A 16,056-nucleotide genomic window follows, 5' to 3' on the forward strand; every position below is an offset into this window, starting at 1 on the left:
TTAGAGACTTGCTATTCATTTTTTCAATGTTGGAAACACACACACATTACCAAGTGTTCTGTGCCTCCAGGAATGCACAAATGCATCAACAGATTATTTCCTCTGAGGATCATTTTTTAATTCTTAATTAATTAATTATTTTGTATTCTTAATTAAAATGAAGAGGAGGTTTTAAGTCATGTGTTGATAATTACATACGGTAGAATGTGCTAATACATACATATGCACACAAATATGAAAATATACCTATTCTTCTATCCCCCTACCACAGTTTGTGAGTTCTGGTTTAAATGTTGTCATGTCCATGTAAAATAAAAGTAGAATAAGGAAGAAGATAAGAGTGAGTGGGTATTTTTTAAGCATTTCTGTGGGCCACTAAGCCTTTCTCTCTCTTGAGGGCACTTTCATGGTCAGATGAAGGGAAGGGGTGTGCTGCAGCCACCGTGATGACACTGGACTTGTTAACCACTGCTCGGGGGTCATTGCTGCTCAAGTGGCTTGTAAAATCTGAGATCCATTGGCTGATGCTAACATCTTTCATGTATGAGGATCAGCTGTTGCATCTGCTTCTTTACATTCTGAGTGGATGCTGATCCTGAACTTGCTGAACCTGTTTGGTGCAGGGGAAGCAGACTCAGTGAATTGTGGCCAGTGCTGATAAGTCATAGCCCTCTGGGAACGTTTATTTTTAAGATTGAGTGTGTTGAGTGAATGTGAGTGGGCAAAAGTGAGTCAAGAACTGGTGCAGTGATCCATAAATTATGATGTAACAGTATGGACAAGAGAGTACTTTCACTTTTTGTGCAAAAGTACATTTTGATACCCATACTTCTACACTGTGATATTGCTATTTTTACTTTGTGAAATATCCACCACTATGTAAAGAAATCCAGTGTTCCTGTGGGGCAATTTGGTTTACACACAATAATCAAATGAGTAGTAAAGCAAAACTGACTGATAAACAAAGCAACCAATGAGAAACCAAGATAACGACCAGCCCTCTCACATTCACAGCAGGTAACATGACAAACAACACTTCGTGAAAAATAATAGGTGATAGAATGAAAAGACCTCATAAAAACACCTCATATACTTGTTAGAAGCACATCAAGGGAGGACTATTCACCACCGGCCCCATAAAGAGAGAGGGGAGGGGGTTAATCATCATTAGGTACCTAGGGCAGTGTTGACCTTGTTGACCAGCTGGACTGCTATTGGCTCTCCACACCTCCTGTCAAATGCTTGGTCATCGCCTTGCCCAACATGTAGTCTTCATCCTGCTATGGTAACGTAATAATGTTAGGCTAAGTGGTCCCTTCTGTTCTTAATATTTCTGGAAATTGTGAATTTCCTCTTCCAGCATCCTCTCCTCTCCTCTCCTCTCCTCTCCTCTCCTCTCCTCTCCTCTCCTCTCATCTTTTGCATCACCCTAAATGCATCTTTTATCCTCCTCAGGTTCTAAGCCAGCTGTGATGGCTACCATATGTCCATACCACATGTCACCGGTTTCCCAATAAAAAAACCACTTCCCTTTTTAAACTTTAGGAAAACACAGGGTGGACCTTGGGAGATATAAAATTGAGGTAGGATTTGATTTGGCACCGAGCACCTGTGTGTGGGGATTGACCAGAAGAAGACAGGCACCGCAAATCCACTGCCACGTAATTAGAAGAAGGCGGAAGAACGAAGGACAAAGAGATTTTCCATCATCCACCCAGCCACCCATCCGTCCATCCCACCTGTGCAAAGCTCCCATTCCTCCCTGCTTTTAATTCCTCCATCTGTTTTTCTCTCTTTCCTTTCTCTCTCTCTTTCTTTTTCAGCCATAACTTCTTTTGGCTCTCATTCACGTTATTCTCCACTGTATAACTCATTTTTAAATGTAATGCTCTTCCTGTCCTCTGTCTCTCCACCTTACACCCTTGGTACCTCATCATCCAACACACACACACACACACACACACACACACACACACACACACAGAGGCATGCACACACTTCATTTCTTTAAATATTCATTTCCGTTTGTCTGTGATGTGTTTTGTGAAGTTTCCTGTTCCCAGCCCTCCCGCTTCCCTGAGAACCACCATGTAGGAAGTGGCAGTCCTGGCGCTCGTTCCTCCTCCCCCTTTGAATGGTCACAGAGATGGTGTGAGAGGGAAAGAGAGAGATGGACTTCTGCCATAGCGACTGTGTATTTAGTGTTACTGGTTTTTGGTTTCTGATACAAAAATTGTTGTTGCGATTTTCCCAGACAATATCACCCTCTTTAATGGCCAACCGGCACAACCCTGCTCGCTAATAAACTCAACATATTACTCTATTTCACAGTTGGAGGTTTCTTAGAATTTCTCTGATTCTTTTGACAGAAACAATTCCCAGGTTGTCTCTCAGGAAGTTATAGCATGTTTTCCCAACATAAGCATGTGGATTTGAAACTGATCTGTGCATTTCATTTCACACTGGAAATATCTAATCTATCTTCTTTTCTCTGACAGGGTGGAGAACACTTACTTGCAATTCTTAGGTCACATTTTAAAGATTCACAGGTTGACACCAGGGAATCAAAAACTGTCAGGAAGCACAACTTCAGAGGAACTGCTAACTCTCAGCTGAGGAAACTCTCCAGAGCCTCTCTGATGGTCTGAAGCAGAAAATGAGCTGCTGAAAGGACAGAGAAGGGAAGCAGAGGAACCTGGACGTCTGTGTAACATATTTGGCTGCTTGTTCATTTTTAAGGCCTTGTCGAAGTGGTACAGCAAAAGTCTGCAAAATATTTGGTAGCACTGCTGCAGCTGCTGACACCGTAATGAGCTTGAAGCATAGTATTGTTAGTCAGCTCACTGAACTCAAAAAGGTTGCCATGGTAGCAAATAATTGTCCATGCATGCCCAGATATGGTGTTTCTCCAGTGTCCATCCTCTGTGACAGAAATGTGCGATTGTCCGTACACTGTCACATCATGTACCATGAATACAATTTAAAAGGTAGTTCAAATAAACAGTTGAGCGCATGTTTAGATCTGTTTCAGGGAGCGTGCAAACTGAATGTCGACCAAAACACAGGAACATCAGAAGCCACCCAACACTGACGTATGGGGTTTAACAGCACAGCTATGCAGAATAATAATACAACACTTTGAAGATGTGGTCTAAAGGAAATGAATTAAATAAACAAATAAACATTACTGAACCATGCAGTATATTTTCTATTACCATCATATCAGACAGAATGGCTCCAGCAGCACCTTCAAACAATACTAATATATTGTGCTGCGAGTAGCCTACATTTCACTGACATTATAAATATTCTCACACCACTTGAGTCGAAAGCTAACAGCTTAGCGCACACACACACACACACACACACATACACACACACACACACTTGTACTTCCATCTTTGTGAGGACACTCACTGACATAATGCATTCCCTAACCCTGACCCTAACCTTAACCTAAACCTAATTCTAACCATAACTCTAAAACCAAACCCTCAAAATGTGATTTTAAGGTGTCTCAAAAAGCGAGGACCGGCCAAAATGTCCTCATTTTCCCAAAATGTCCTCACTCTGTTAGTAAAATACTTTTTTTGGTCCTTACTATGTAGCAAGTACAAGTACACACACACACACACACACACACACACACACACACACACACACACACACACACAGTACATCAAGCCACACTCAAGGGGGCCACACTTACACTACTTAGACAAGTTGTAGCCAAGTCCATTTGGTTTCTGATATAATCATCAAAGAGACACAGATGAAGAGAACATAATCTCCAAAATATTTCCTCTCAAGTCCCCTCACCTGATTTACATTAGGACTGAGCACTGTGTCATTCAGGAAAGAGATTTCCTTCCTGGTTGCTAATGGGACAATGAATTTAAATATGGGTTTATTTAAAAGACAAATGTGTACCATCAGCTCCTGTCTAATAACTTTCTGAAAACCCTACTGCTTTTTTGAGGGTGGTGCTGCCGCCCATCTGATAAAGTATAATGGCCTCCTTCATCTTGAGCTTTCCAGCTCTCTTCCATCAGAGTTCAACACTGTGAAGATGGCTTTTAGTGGTTGATGTTGCTAATTTTTGGGGCAATTACCACAACTTTCATCCACTTACTTTGCCCCTGTGAGGGAATCTGCTGTTTGCTGTGATTCTATTGGAATTTTGTTGGTAAATTTGGATGTTTTAAATACTGGTGTGACTGGGCCTTTTCTACATCTTTCCTCTTGGTCATAAGTTGCCTCCTTTTCTCCATCTGCCACAGTTTCATCTTTTCCTCATATCTGGACCACATGACGCCTCAGGTCTGTCCCTCCCTGTCTGTCAATATATATAAAAATAACCAGTCGTGGGATTCAGGCCCATGTGATGACAGCTCAAGGCTGTCGTAAGGGATTGTGTTTGTTTGTGTGCAGGTCTGTGTGTGTTTGTGTGTTTTAGGGGGAAGAACAGATGCTCTCGTAGATTCAGGCTTGGTTTTCTCATTCTGGCTACGAACAGACTTGTGATTTATGTTATTGTGCTGTTGCTTTGGCCAAAACAAGACAGGAAGAGGGATGAGGGGACTGAGGGATGGAAGGAGGGGCAATGGGACAGAAGATAGTGTCGATTGCTCAATTGTGGCTAGGCAAGAACCTGAGATGTTAAGTGCTGGTGCAGGCTTGATCCCTGCCTGTACACATTACCAATGTAGTGACTCACTTAATCCTGCATTCTGAGAAGTAAGTAAAACCTGTTTGTTATCCCAAAAAAGATTCAAGAAAAAGATGGCACTCCAGTGCTAAAAAGGCAAAAGAATCACCTCATGGTCTTCATTTTGGTGAATTCACCTCACAATAGACTGATAAAGCAAAGCTGAGGGCCCACATCAGAGCATATATGATGACAGAGCTCTTTTTTAAAGGGCACATCACACAATCAACAGAGAAACAATCTTTGAGACAAAAAAAGAAAAAGAATAATGAAAAAGAACAAATGAAATCAAACAAAATGGGGCATAAAATAAATGTCTGTGATTATTTGTTCAATTTGTTTTCGAGATGATTCATTCTGCCTAGCAGCTGTTGCACAAATTATGGGACTATAGCTGTTTCAAACATTTAATCCTCTTTGATTGACATTTAAATATCCCATAGCTGACTGATTTTTATGAACGTTTATACAAACAGCAGTAGTTGCACACTGGCCAGACAATGATTTTTATGTCTGATTTGCTGTTATTTGGCTATTGCTGTATACTTTATAAGTCTGTATAATGGATATACTCACACTTCCTTCTGCTGTAGTTACCATTGTCTATGATTTTATGGAGTCAACCCTCCCAGCCTTTAGTTCCTGAACAGCTTCCTAGATAAATTAATTCAAATGGAGTGTGAAGGATGTTTATACGACATGTTTTTGGTGTTTTCATGCTGTGACCAAACCACAGTCAGGATGTGTCTCTCTCTCCCAATAAAAAAAATACTGCTATTTCATATTAAGTAAGCATTTTTATAATGATTTTCACTCAATTCTATTTCCAAGAATCTTCATAACAAGTATAATATGGACACCTGCTATAGTGCTCATTGTTATTACAACAGGCTTTGTTGAAATGCCATGGAAATGCTCCATGGCCTCTTGGCTGGCTTCTCTTCTCTTCCTTCCTACTAGCTGTTGTCGCAATCTGCCAAATGTGAGGTACATAGCATCCCCACATAATCACACAAACTTTCACACACACACATGATCTTGACTCAGACCAAGTTTTGGGAATCCACGGGATCATATGGCAGCTTGTTTTTATTTAAAGGGGGTATTTGCTTCCAGTAAACCACTGATCTCGGCCGAACATCTGGTTGATGGTGAAATTGTCTGGATTTTGAATTAAAGTTTGTGTTTGAGTACAACCACAGAAAGCTAGACATCACAAACAGGGAGGGGGAATACAACTATCAAAGAAATGAGAGGAGCTTTAGCGAGCCATGAAGAATACTGTGTCTCAACAACATTATTTTTAGAGCAGCCAGCTAAGCCCCGCCCCCCTCAGTTACTGGTGATACCCATGTTAAAGTGTAGATTTATATCACAGACAATCATGCAGAGTACAAGGGGAAGTTGACTGGTATATACTAGGCAGGTAATGAGGGGATAGGGAACAGGTGAGCAGATGGGCGTGGGGCAATCAGGTGGCTGGAAAGGCGTAAATGGCTGGGGTTACTGCAGGTCAAGTGCAAGTGGGAGGGTCTGAAACGACATGGCAGTTAATGAATGATGGCAAAGAAAGACTGAACAATCAATAAATTATGAAAGAAAATAATTATAAGGCCTATTGATAATGAAAATAATTGTTGGTTGGAATAATACGACCTTGCCTGAGGTTTTCTGTTTAAAGCAATTTGATTAACACAACTTTACACCAAAGGAGCTCAACATAAACTAAGACAACGAAAGTCAGACCATAAGCATAAGACAGACCGTATGCTCACAAGACCGTGACCAAAAGATGGAGGTTACAGGATTTGTTGTGGTTGATATTGTTCCGTAGTCAAGCAAATTTCGAACACATTTGTGATTAATCAGATTATCTAGACAGAAATAGGGCAGCTGTCCACTTTGCCCGGTTGGAAATCCAGCCTTGAATGTGAGAGTCCAGAAGACGGGAGGATGGGACCTGCTGGTCGTGAATTTTTTTTTAAATTTATTTTTCTAATGTGTGTTAATGTGCTACATGGCCCTGGAATTAATGCACAGTTACTACTCTAAATTGTGAGATAGCTTGCTAATTAGCTAATAATTGCAGCCTACGTCACAGCAGATAAACTCCATGTCCATAACCCTTAAACTTTTGGTCTTGTAGTTTTAGTTTTGGTTATAGATAAAAAAAATACAATAAAAGAATAGAGAAGACACCTCCTAACGCCTCCTAATGCTTTACAACATATAATACTGCTGTTGCTACAGCCCCTACACAGCTTTGGCATGTGGAGAAATTCAAAGCTGGACAAACCTTGGAGAATTGCTGCTCAGGGGGAGGGAACAGTCAGCTGTTTAACTGATTACAGTTTTACACATTGTGCCACGTGTTTTGTATTTGTATATATTTTTAAATCATATTATAAGATACATTGTTGAGAATTAGGGCTAAATTGAGTTACATCCAATAAAGCTGTGAAAAGGTTGGGTGGTAACAGTACTTCATTTGAATTGTAGGTTGTTTTTCTTCTTTACATAAGTGCCACACACAGAGATTCAAAGGGCTGGACATCACTAAATTGTTTTTGTAAGGAACAGTTTACATTTTAGAAAGTTTCTGGGCGTGCCAGCGAAGCTTTCTTGAGATATCATGCTGTTCATTTAAGAGTATATTAAGTTCAAATTTGTGGTTTGGGATTGGCATTCCTGTGGTCCCCTGGTAGTCTCAGCTCATCTCTTCATTTTCAGACAGAATAATTGAGTCTCCACATAGCCCACCAGTGAAGATTAGAGGGTATATATCAGTCTTTCCATCGCTTTGTCTTCATACTGTTCCCACCCTTCCTCCCTTTGGAGTTACAGTTAGTGCTGCTGGAAACAAGCTCATAGCTAAAGGGGAAAGGAACGAAGGAAACCCTTTTCCTCCACACCAGGCCAATGCTTTCTTCCCAATGGGTGCGAGTTAGGAGGCATGTCATCCCTTACCTTTGCTCGCAGGGGTGGATAGTCTGGAAGAGGGTGTTTAATGTAATACACATTATCAAGCCTGAAAAAAAAAGCACCCTCCGGGAAGGTGGGAGTATTGATGCTGCAGCTTTTCACAGGCGCACATGTGAGCTGACATACCAATGTTTCATACTATGAATTCATCATTAAGCTCTACTTCATGTGTGGGATTGGATTCCACTGTTGTTCCAGAAATGTCTATTTTTGATGCTGCGTCTATTGTAGTTGCATTATACTGACAAGCATTTCTATTATTTTATGCACCCCATTTATACCAGTGAGGTAAATAACAAACACCCCTCTCTGTATAATGTAATTTGGTTCCACAGCACCACAAAATGCATAATCTAAAATGACAATGAAGTTGAATCATTAGTTCCAACAAAAGCTGGACATTATAAACTTGATGAGGGGAGGATTTATAGCATGACTGCTTTAGTTTTCACCAGGCATATAAACTCGGATCTGAATGTCTGTCATCCTGTGTTTGTAGTAATTTTTAGATGGCAGTTCAGTGGCGCATGGGTGGCACATGAATGAATCAGGGTACACAGACACCACTTCTCAGCTAAACTCACTGTTCACTGGTTTCTCTTCAGGGGATTTACCAATAAAAAATAAAGATGTAAATATGTGTGATAAAAAATAATAAAACTACACCATCCTTACCCCCTAAGTAAAAGGTCAATAACAGAACAAAACAGAGCAGACAAACCACAAAAAAGGGGATGAGGGTGGAGGAGGGGGAAGTGAAGAGCAGGGGAGGGGAGGTGGAGGAAAGAAAATGTGAGATCAGGCCCAAATCTGTGGGGAAGCGGTAGCTTGGGCCGGACGAGTTCACAGATGTTTTAAAGTGCTAATCTAATCTTTATGCCAGGCCTTCCCCCTCCTCTCTCTTTTTCTTTCCCCTCTCCCTGTCTCAGTTTTTTTTTCTTTTCCTCCTTTTTTTGTCTTCTTTTTTTTGGAGGGAGGTTGGAAAGGCTGCAGCCTGTGTTAATGCATCTCAGGAGCATCATGTACTGCTGCTGCTTGGTGATGAGCCCTAGTTATTCATGCGTCTGTTATCAGCCCTGTGTTCAGACTCAGACACATGTGCAATTGCAATGAAGGAGTCTGGGACTGAGAAACACTATAATGAAAAATGACCTTGCACAAAGCTGCTTATAAGGAAGGATGAAAGGGAGGCAAAGTAGCAAGAGGGGGGTTGTCTTTTCTTTTTTAAGAATGTCACCCATGCTGATCATTTATCATGTTCAATGACCTTTCTTTTTTTACACTCTGACACCTTATTGGTCCACAGACTTTGCTGGTTGTTTAAGCTCAGCCAAAAGTGTGTTGCAGAGTTAATATATGGCTCTGATACAGGATGAAAGGGGGTTACACTGACCTCTCATGTTTGTGAAACTAATAAATTTTAGGCCCCACTTTGAGTTTTAACTCATTTCCTCCCCTTGTCACTCTCTTCCTCGATTTTCCCTTTTGCATTTTCCGCCTTCCTCCCTCTTGTTCTGCGATAGGAGGGAGACTTTGAGTCAGACAGTGGCTACATTGAAACACACTGACAGCTCCCTCAGATTCAGCGGATGTACTTGCACGGGAGTTAATCTCACTCCGCAGAATTTAACAGCAAACCCAAATCCTGTGGTTTAAGCCTCTAGACAGAAACAAAGGGGCCATTGGCAGAAAAATCCCCCTGGTCACAAAACCAGGAAATCTAGCCTGAGATTAGAGGTACATGTGGAAGTGTGAAAAGAAAGACACACTGAATCATTTTTTTCTGCATGATGACATGAGTTATTAATTACTTATAGGTTGACAGATCATGTCCAACTTTGGATTTTCATTTTATTTTTTTCATGCTACTTTCCAACTCATTGTTTTACTTCTCGAGGTGGGTCAAGGGAACCTGTGGATTCCTCGTTGTTGATTCCTGGGTCTGTGACAGGGCATTCTCACCACTGACTCCTGGTTGCCGACCACGTAGTGCTTTGAATGTGCAAGTCATAAAATAACCCATGATGAGTCCAACCTGGCAAATGCCACTGAGCCTCCAATCACTCACATCCTTCTGTCACTCTCTCTCTCCTTCGCCCCTTCTCTCTCTCTCCCTTTTCCTGTGTATGCTGCAAAACATCTGGAGAAGAGTGATATCCTCCAAGTAAACAGACCAACAGCTGTCCACCAGCTCCTCTCCTTCCCCTCTCCATCCCTCTCTTCCCTCATCACTTGATCCCTCCTCATATCTCTCCCTGCTTTTCTTCATAGGCTGTATGGCAGTTTCTGTTTCACTCATTCTGCCCCCTCCTCTCTGTTTCTTGTCTCTTGGCTCATCAACAGCATCAGTGATAGATGTGTTTATGCTGCTGTTACCCTGCTGATATGGGCCTTATGATCTGAGTAGGGATACTAAGGACACAGATTGAATGATGGTTTCAGTTAAACTCTGATTTTCCTAATTACATCTTCCTGGAGGTTTGACAAAGCTACAAAATCTAAGGGATAATTTATTACAACTTAAATCTAAATTTTGAAGTTTTCCCTCTCATTTCAGTGAGTAATGATAACATTGTACTCACCAAGTTAATTGCTGTGAGCTGGAAATATGCCTACACTGTAAAAAAAAAAAAAAAAAAAAAGAAGTCTGAATGGGTGAAAAACATTAACGGTCACACAGTCAGACAGGTCTTAAACAAACAGAGGCCGGTTTCACAAAGCGAGTGAGCACTGCCAGCAGACTGCAAACTGTGGCAGGTTCATGTTCCGCAAATGATTGTCGCTCTGACAGGACTCTCTCACTGCTCTGCATGCATGGCAAGTATGGTGGGGTTTTTTTTTGACCGGTATCACCAACATTTCAGGTGTTCTCACTTTCAGGTTTCCCTCCAAACACAGTTGGATTGTTCACAACCTTTCTGATCATCTGACCTCTCGTGTCACACATGTTGTAGTGATATTCCTGTGCTTCCAGAGCTCACTGTTTACTTTGGTGAGCATACCTGATGGCCTGAACTGTGAAAATAAGAGCCAAGTTGTAATGGACTGAAAATAATCTTAAATGTTGGCTGTTCCAGGGGAGAATTTAGAGGTCTCCATCCTCAGCATCTGTCTAATTAAAGCTAAATTTAAGAATATCCCCTCCCCCTTCTCAACCCCAGTGGTATATGTCCCTGAACGCATGCCTCGAGTGTCGAAAGCAAATCAGAGGCAGTGAGAGAAAGCAGGAATAGCAGAAAGGAGGGAAAGAATGAATGCAATTTCCATTCGAGCAGGGACAGCATCTGTATTGTGAAACACCTGTAAAAACATCATTTTTCATCCTTGAGCTGTAAGGGAAGGGGAGGGTGGGAGGTGGAGATGAAATGAAGACATAAATGAAGAGATGGACAGACGACAGAAGAGGAAGAAAGAGAGTGGATGTGGAGGATACTGCTGTTGATTCATTCGATGTTTAAACTGCTATCACTTTTGATTAAGATGTTATCTGGTGTTTGCATACGTTTTCAGTATGAAACTACTGACAAAGATGAATCTGGGACAACAGCTGGTCCTTATGCAATCTCAGGACTGCAACATCAAACGCACATGTACACAGAGCTGGAGGAAGCAAGACATACGCTCAGGACGGACACAGCGGCCTTCCCTGGGTTTCAGGGGTCAGTGTTCTGGCTTGAGATATACCTGCTTCAGGCCGGCCTGCCTGACTTTCTGACGTGCTGCACCTGCCTCATTCTGCGACCCAGAGGTCCAGTTTTGCTTGCTCAGTTTCAGCATGAGTTTGTCTTTGAAGCTCAGAGGTGAAACCCAAAACCCTCGCTATCTGTTTTATGTGTTCCAGGCTGAAACCACCAACTCAGCAGCAGCAGAAGCAGCAGCATCACACAACTGTTAGATACATCCACATCTGCTACAGTGATTTGGGACACTATCATTTTATTGTGTGACACACTATATGTATCAAACTGCAATTTAGTGTACTTAAGGGGTTAGCATGATTGAAAACTGTTTCTGATGTCCAAAAGGGATTCTTTTGCAGCCATTAAGGGTCTGTGACCCCGGTAGTATAAGTGATGCCCTGGTTCTTCTGCTGCTGGTATATCACTGTCATGTTGGCTTTAATTTATCATCGCTGTTCGCTGCAGGCACACAGTGCTTGTATTGGTGTGTCTTTACCAAACCCACACACTTTTTACCAATAGAACTGATGTTCTCTTAGAAAAATATGAAAAAACGTTTTGGAATGAAAGATGACATTTATGATTTGTGGTGATGAAGAACAGCCAAAAGTGTTTCCAATTTTCTGAGCCTGTCTATTTGGTAGTAATCCAAAATGTGCTTCAGACAGGTGTCATTAAAGGTTTCATATGTGCAGTTGGTGGGCTACACAGTTAACCCACCAGTTTAACGAGGAGGTGGGAGTGCTGTAGTTTCTGTGGATGGAGCAGGTAGGGAGCAGGCTGGCAGTCTGCAGGGAACAATGGGGAAGAACGAAGCTGCCCTCGTCTGTAGCTCAGCTCAGCTCTGTCACAGTGGGCGGTCGAAGAGTGGCAGACTGGTCCTCATGCATTCTGTCTACACTCAGACTGCGCTGCAGTGAACCACAAAGCAATCCCCATCCATGCATGACACAGCTCACGTTGAACTGTTGTTAGTGATGTATGATGCTAAATAACTGGGACGTGCTCCAAAGTTCAACTGCAGCACTGTTTGCTGACTTTACAATCTGACTAAACAGTTTAGAAGAGCTGAGTTTTTTTGGCCTGATTCTGATTGTTTTTAAATGTCTGGTTCTTTGATGAAAAGCCAAAGGTAGAGGCCAGTGTAAATGAAAATGGGGAGAGAAGTTTATTACAATGCTCAAAGTGCATTTCATCACAAAACAGTCAATCATGGAAAATGGAAATAGAATGGGAGAATTTTTTTTAACAGTGAGTTTAATACAGAAAACAATGAAAAATACCTCAGTATCTCTAAAATCCCAGCAATGGCTCTATCTGTGCCATTTATCGATACTCTGTAATTCATTTCAAGTTGGTTTAACTTCCCCTGCTCCCCTAAAAAATGTTAGTTTACTGAACTTAGGTTAAATGGATAGTTCAAAAATATTTTATGAATTTAAAAAATCTAAAACTGAGTTAAGTTAACTAATTTGAAAAAGCAAGTTCGATAAACTTAAGATATTAAGATAAATTGCCTGTTTGTTCACACAGTCATTACAGGCAGACTTGTCTCAAAGAGTCACTTCTTCATTTACCATGAAAAAGTCACAGCTGTAACTGTAGCTGTAAAGTCATCTGAAAACTAAAATTATACATTCTACGTTGAAATAGCTTGAAATTAAAAAAACTTACATATTTACATTAAGTTGATCAGAAAAAACAAGTTGTTCATGTATGATGTTTTACAGTGTACTCGTACTCTGGTTGTAACTATAATATTCCTCAAAGAATACATCCACTCCTTGTGTGAAAAACTCTCTGTAATGTGAGGCATTTGTACTCCCTTCTGCTCTGCCCCTGCTTATCTGGGGTATATCACAGATAAATCCAGGCACCTGGTCAGAAGTGCGGCCATGTGTCCGCGCTGCCCTGTCACAGGGAGTAACCCTCCACAGCTCCTCTGCATGATTTATGGACTGAGGGAAGGTGTTCGTCAGGGTTGACTGGGTCAAGGCCGCAGCTACCCAGCCTCAAACAGACTCCACACTTGACAAGATAAGCTTGGTCATATCCTGTCTTTGTGCTCCACAACCTCACTTGTAAGAATTCATGACAAGAGCACCTGTGAGGGGAAGAAAAGACAGAACGGGATTCAGAGATAGATATGAGATAGAGGCAGTGTACAGCCTTGATGAAGAAAGCATCCAAGGTGTGATGAGCTATCTGTCTCTCTCTGTTCCACTGCACAATATACAACACGGAGCCCAAAGCAAAAGGAAACAATAACCTGCTGTGAGCTGCCTTTGAGTCAACCATTGCCATTTTAAAGAAATAAGAATGAAGGAAATTTGATGTCTTGAGCATTATTCTATACACATTTCCCCCAACCTCAGCTTGAAATATCTGATATCTTTGGAAACTCTGTGATCTTCACTAAAACTTCAAATGCATGAGTTTACAATGACAATTACAGCAGCAAGGTGGTGGGACCAAAGACAGGGAAATTGTGGTTTCCTATATTCTATTTTTTCTATTTCTATTGCTATTTTTGCATCATTCCAACCTAAAAAAGGCAAAAAGCATGAGTCAGACATTCATACAAGCTTAGAACAATTCCCTATATTTCCAAAGCAGATATAAACTAAATTTTTTCCAGAACACCTTTCTCGTATCAGTAATTCTTGGATGGGCAGGTCATTGACAAATAGGCTGAGATAAAATGGATGATTTACATAGGGGATGCTGAAGGATGAGAGATAGATAAGTCAGGATAAGTAAGATGAAGAATGGGTTAGGTGAATGAGTTGGGAGAGAACAGGGGTCATGGAGGAAAGGGGGTCAGAGGTCATTGCTTAACTGTGAAGTGAACCACAGCCCACGAGATGAAATGTAAAATAATCCATCGGAAGCATAATCTATGAACATGATATATGACACATTTTATGTGCACATCCTTATCTACCCCTTTAACACTTTCTATCATCTTGTTTTTCTTTTCACACACACACACACACACACACAGGTGCAGTGAAAATGTCCTCACTTTCCCAAGATGTTGCTCTGTAAGGTCTATATCTCAAACTGGTCCTCACAAGGTAAGAAGTACACACACACACACACACACACACACACACACACACACACACACACACACACACACACACACACACACACATTCCTACCTTACCAACAGTTGACTGTTGGACTTCGTTGATGGTCCAAGAATACTAAATTTTTATTTCATAATATAACTGCAAACCTGGTTTTGTAATTTTCTTTTAAAAATTGTCAAGAGGGTACTTTGATAGATAGACCCTGGCCTATGTCTATCTATCTATCAAAGAGGGGGAACTCCACAGTCTGCAGTGGAACTGTCTGTGGTGAACACAGACTGGGATATGAAAACATACAAAGGCTTTATTGATGCCTTTAAACATTTTGCTTTGACAAATACTCTGAAAATAATCAGGAGACACAGTGCCGGGCAGAGGCAGGCCTAAGCGCTGCTGCTGAGACATATGTAATAAAATTACACTTTACTTTATGTACACATTTATTCCTCAGAGCTCTCATGCTGTAAAATGTTAGCCAGTCATGGTTTTCCACCTCATACTCCCTGCTTGTATCTCTATGGAAGACAGGAGGGGGTCACAGCACCCTCCCTCAGCCTATGCAACAGGATTGGTATTAATACAGGTGCTGACAACGGGCAGGATTCAAACCAACCAAACCAAACAACCCCACCTGACCACCCAGTCCCCTTCACCCTGAGAGCTTCTCTCTGAGCACTTCCCAGTCTTTACTTTGGGTGTTCACTGAGCCTCATGCAGATAAAACTCACACCCTCAAAACTTCCAAGCCCTACTCTTTTCCTGGTCAAATGTATTATTTATATATTAGTTACTCTATAATCTCTCGCCCAATGCATCATTCTGCCACATTTATGCTATTTTTCTTTTCCTTTTCACACTGGTTTGTATCCCATCTGGACTGGACAGTTTCTGTTGCGTCCCTCCTTCTCTTGTAACCTTGGTTAGAAGGGGAGGATTCCTTGATTTTCTTATTTTGTTCTCCTTTGTCTTCTTTTTTCTTTTTTTTTTTTCATCCGAGTCATGTTTTTCCAAGTTTTGTTGCATGTGTCTGGCCTGTGAAAATTTCTTTGTGCCACAATGGTACATTGGTGGAATACAGTTAAATGCAATGATTCAATTCCATGATTTGGGGTGGAAGCTCAGCTGAACTGAAATGCACCAACGTCTGTGAAAGTGAAATGCACCATCCAGTTGCATCCAGTAGCTGACAGTTCAGCTATGTAACAAAATACTGCTAAGAATAATGCATGAAGTTCAACAGATCAGACTCCCGAATCAGAGTATCGAGCGGTAAATATTTGAAAGGACAGGGATACCAGATAAGCACATTTTTGGTAGCTTCCTGTTACTGTAGCTGCTTTGTTGGATGTTAATGGTTTATATACAGCACTTTTTCCCTCTCTGTACTTTGTGCAAACAATTTGCACATGGCATTTGGTGTAAATTCAAATCACAACCCCTTACAGGCTGTGGGATTCACTCACCTGTAAGCTGCAGTGAGCTGGTCCATGGTGGTGGCTGAGACAGCAGGGTCCTCTTTTCAAACAAGCAGGAAAAGTGGAGGCCAAAGACAGCACTGAGTTCGTCTGTTTGTCTCTCTCAATTTTCAAAA

The 16,056-nt window shown here is 41.4% G+C and overlaps 1 protein-coding gene across 1 annotated transcript in view; it reads left to right on the top strand.

Annotated features, from left to right (window-relative positions):
• calm3a (calmodulin 3a (phosphorylase kinase, delta)) overlaps nt 1–16,056 on the top strand; it is a 224,889-nt gene that overhangs the window by 101,287 nt on the left and 107,546 nt on the right. The gene's annotated exons all lie outside the window — the stretch shown is intronic.

The sequence above is a fragment of the Trachinotus anak genome, unplaced genomic scaffold (genome assembly GCF_046630095.1).
Source record: "Trachinotus anak isolate AG129_WGS33_773 ecotype Australia unplaced genomic scaffold, CSIRO_AGI_Tana_v1 ptg000014l, whole genome shotgun sequence".
Taxonomy (NCBI): Eukaryota; Metazoa; Chordata; class Actinopteri; order Carangiformes; family Carangidae; genus Trachinotus; species Trachinotus anak.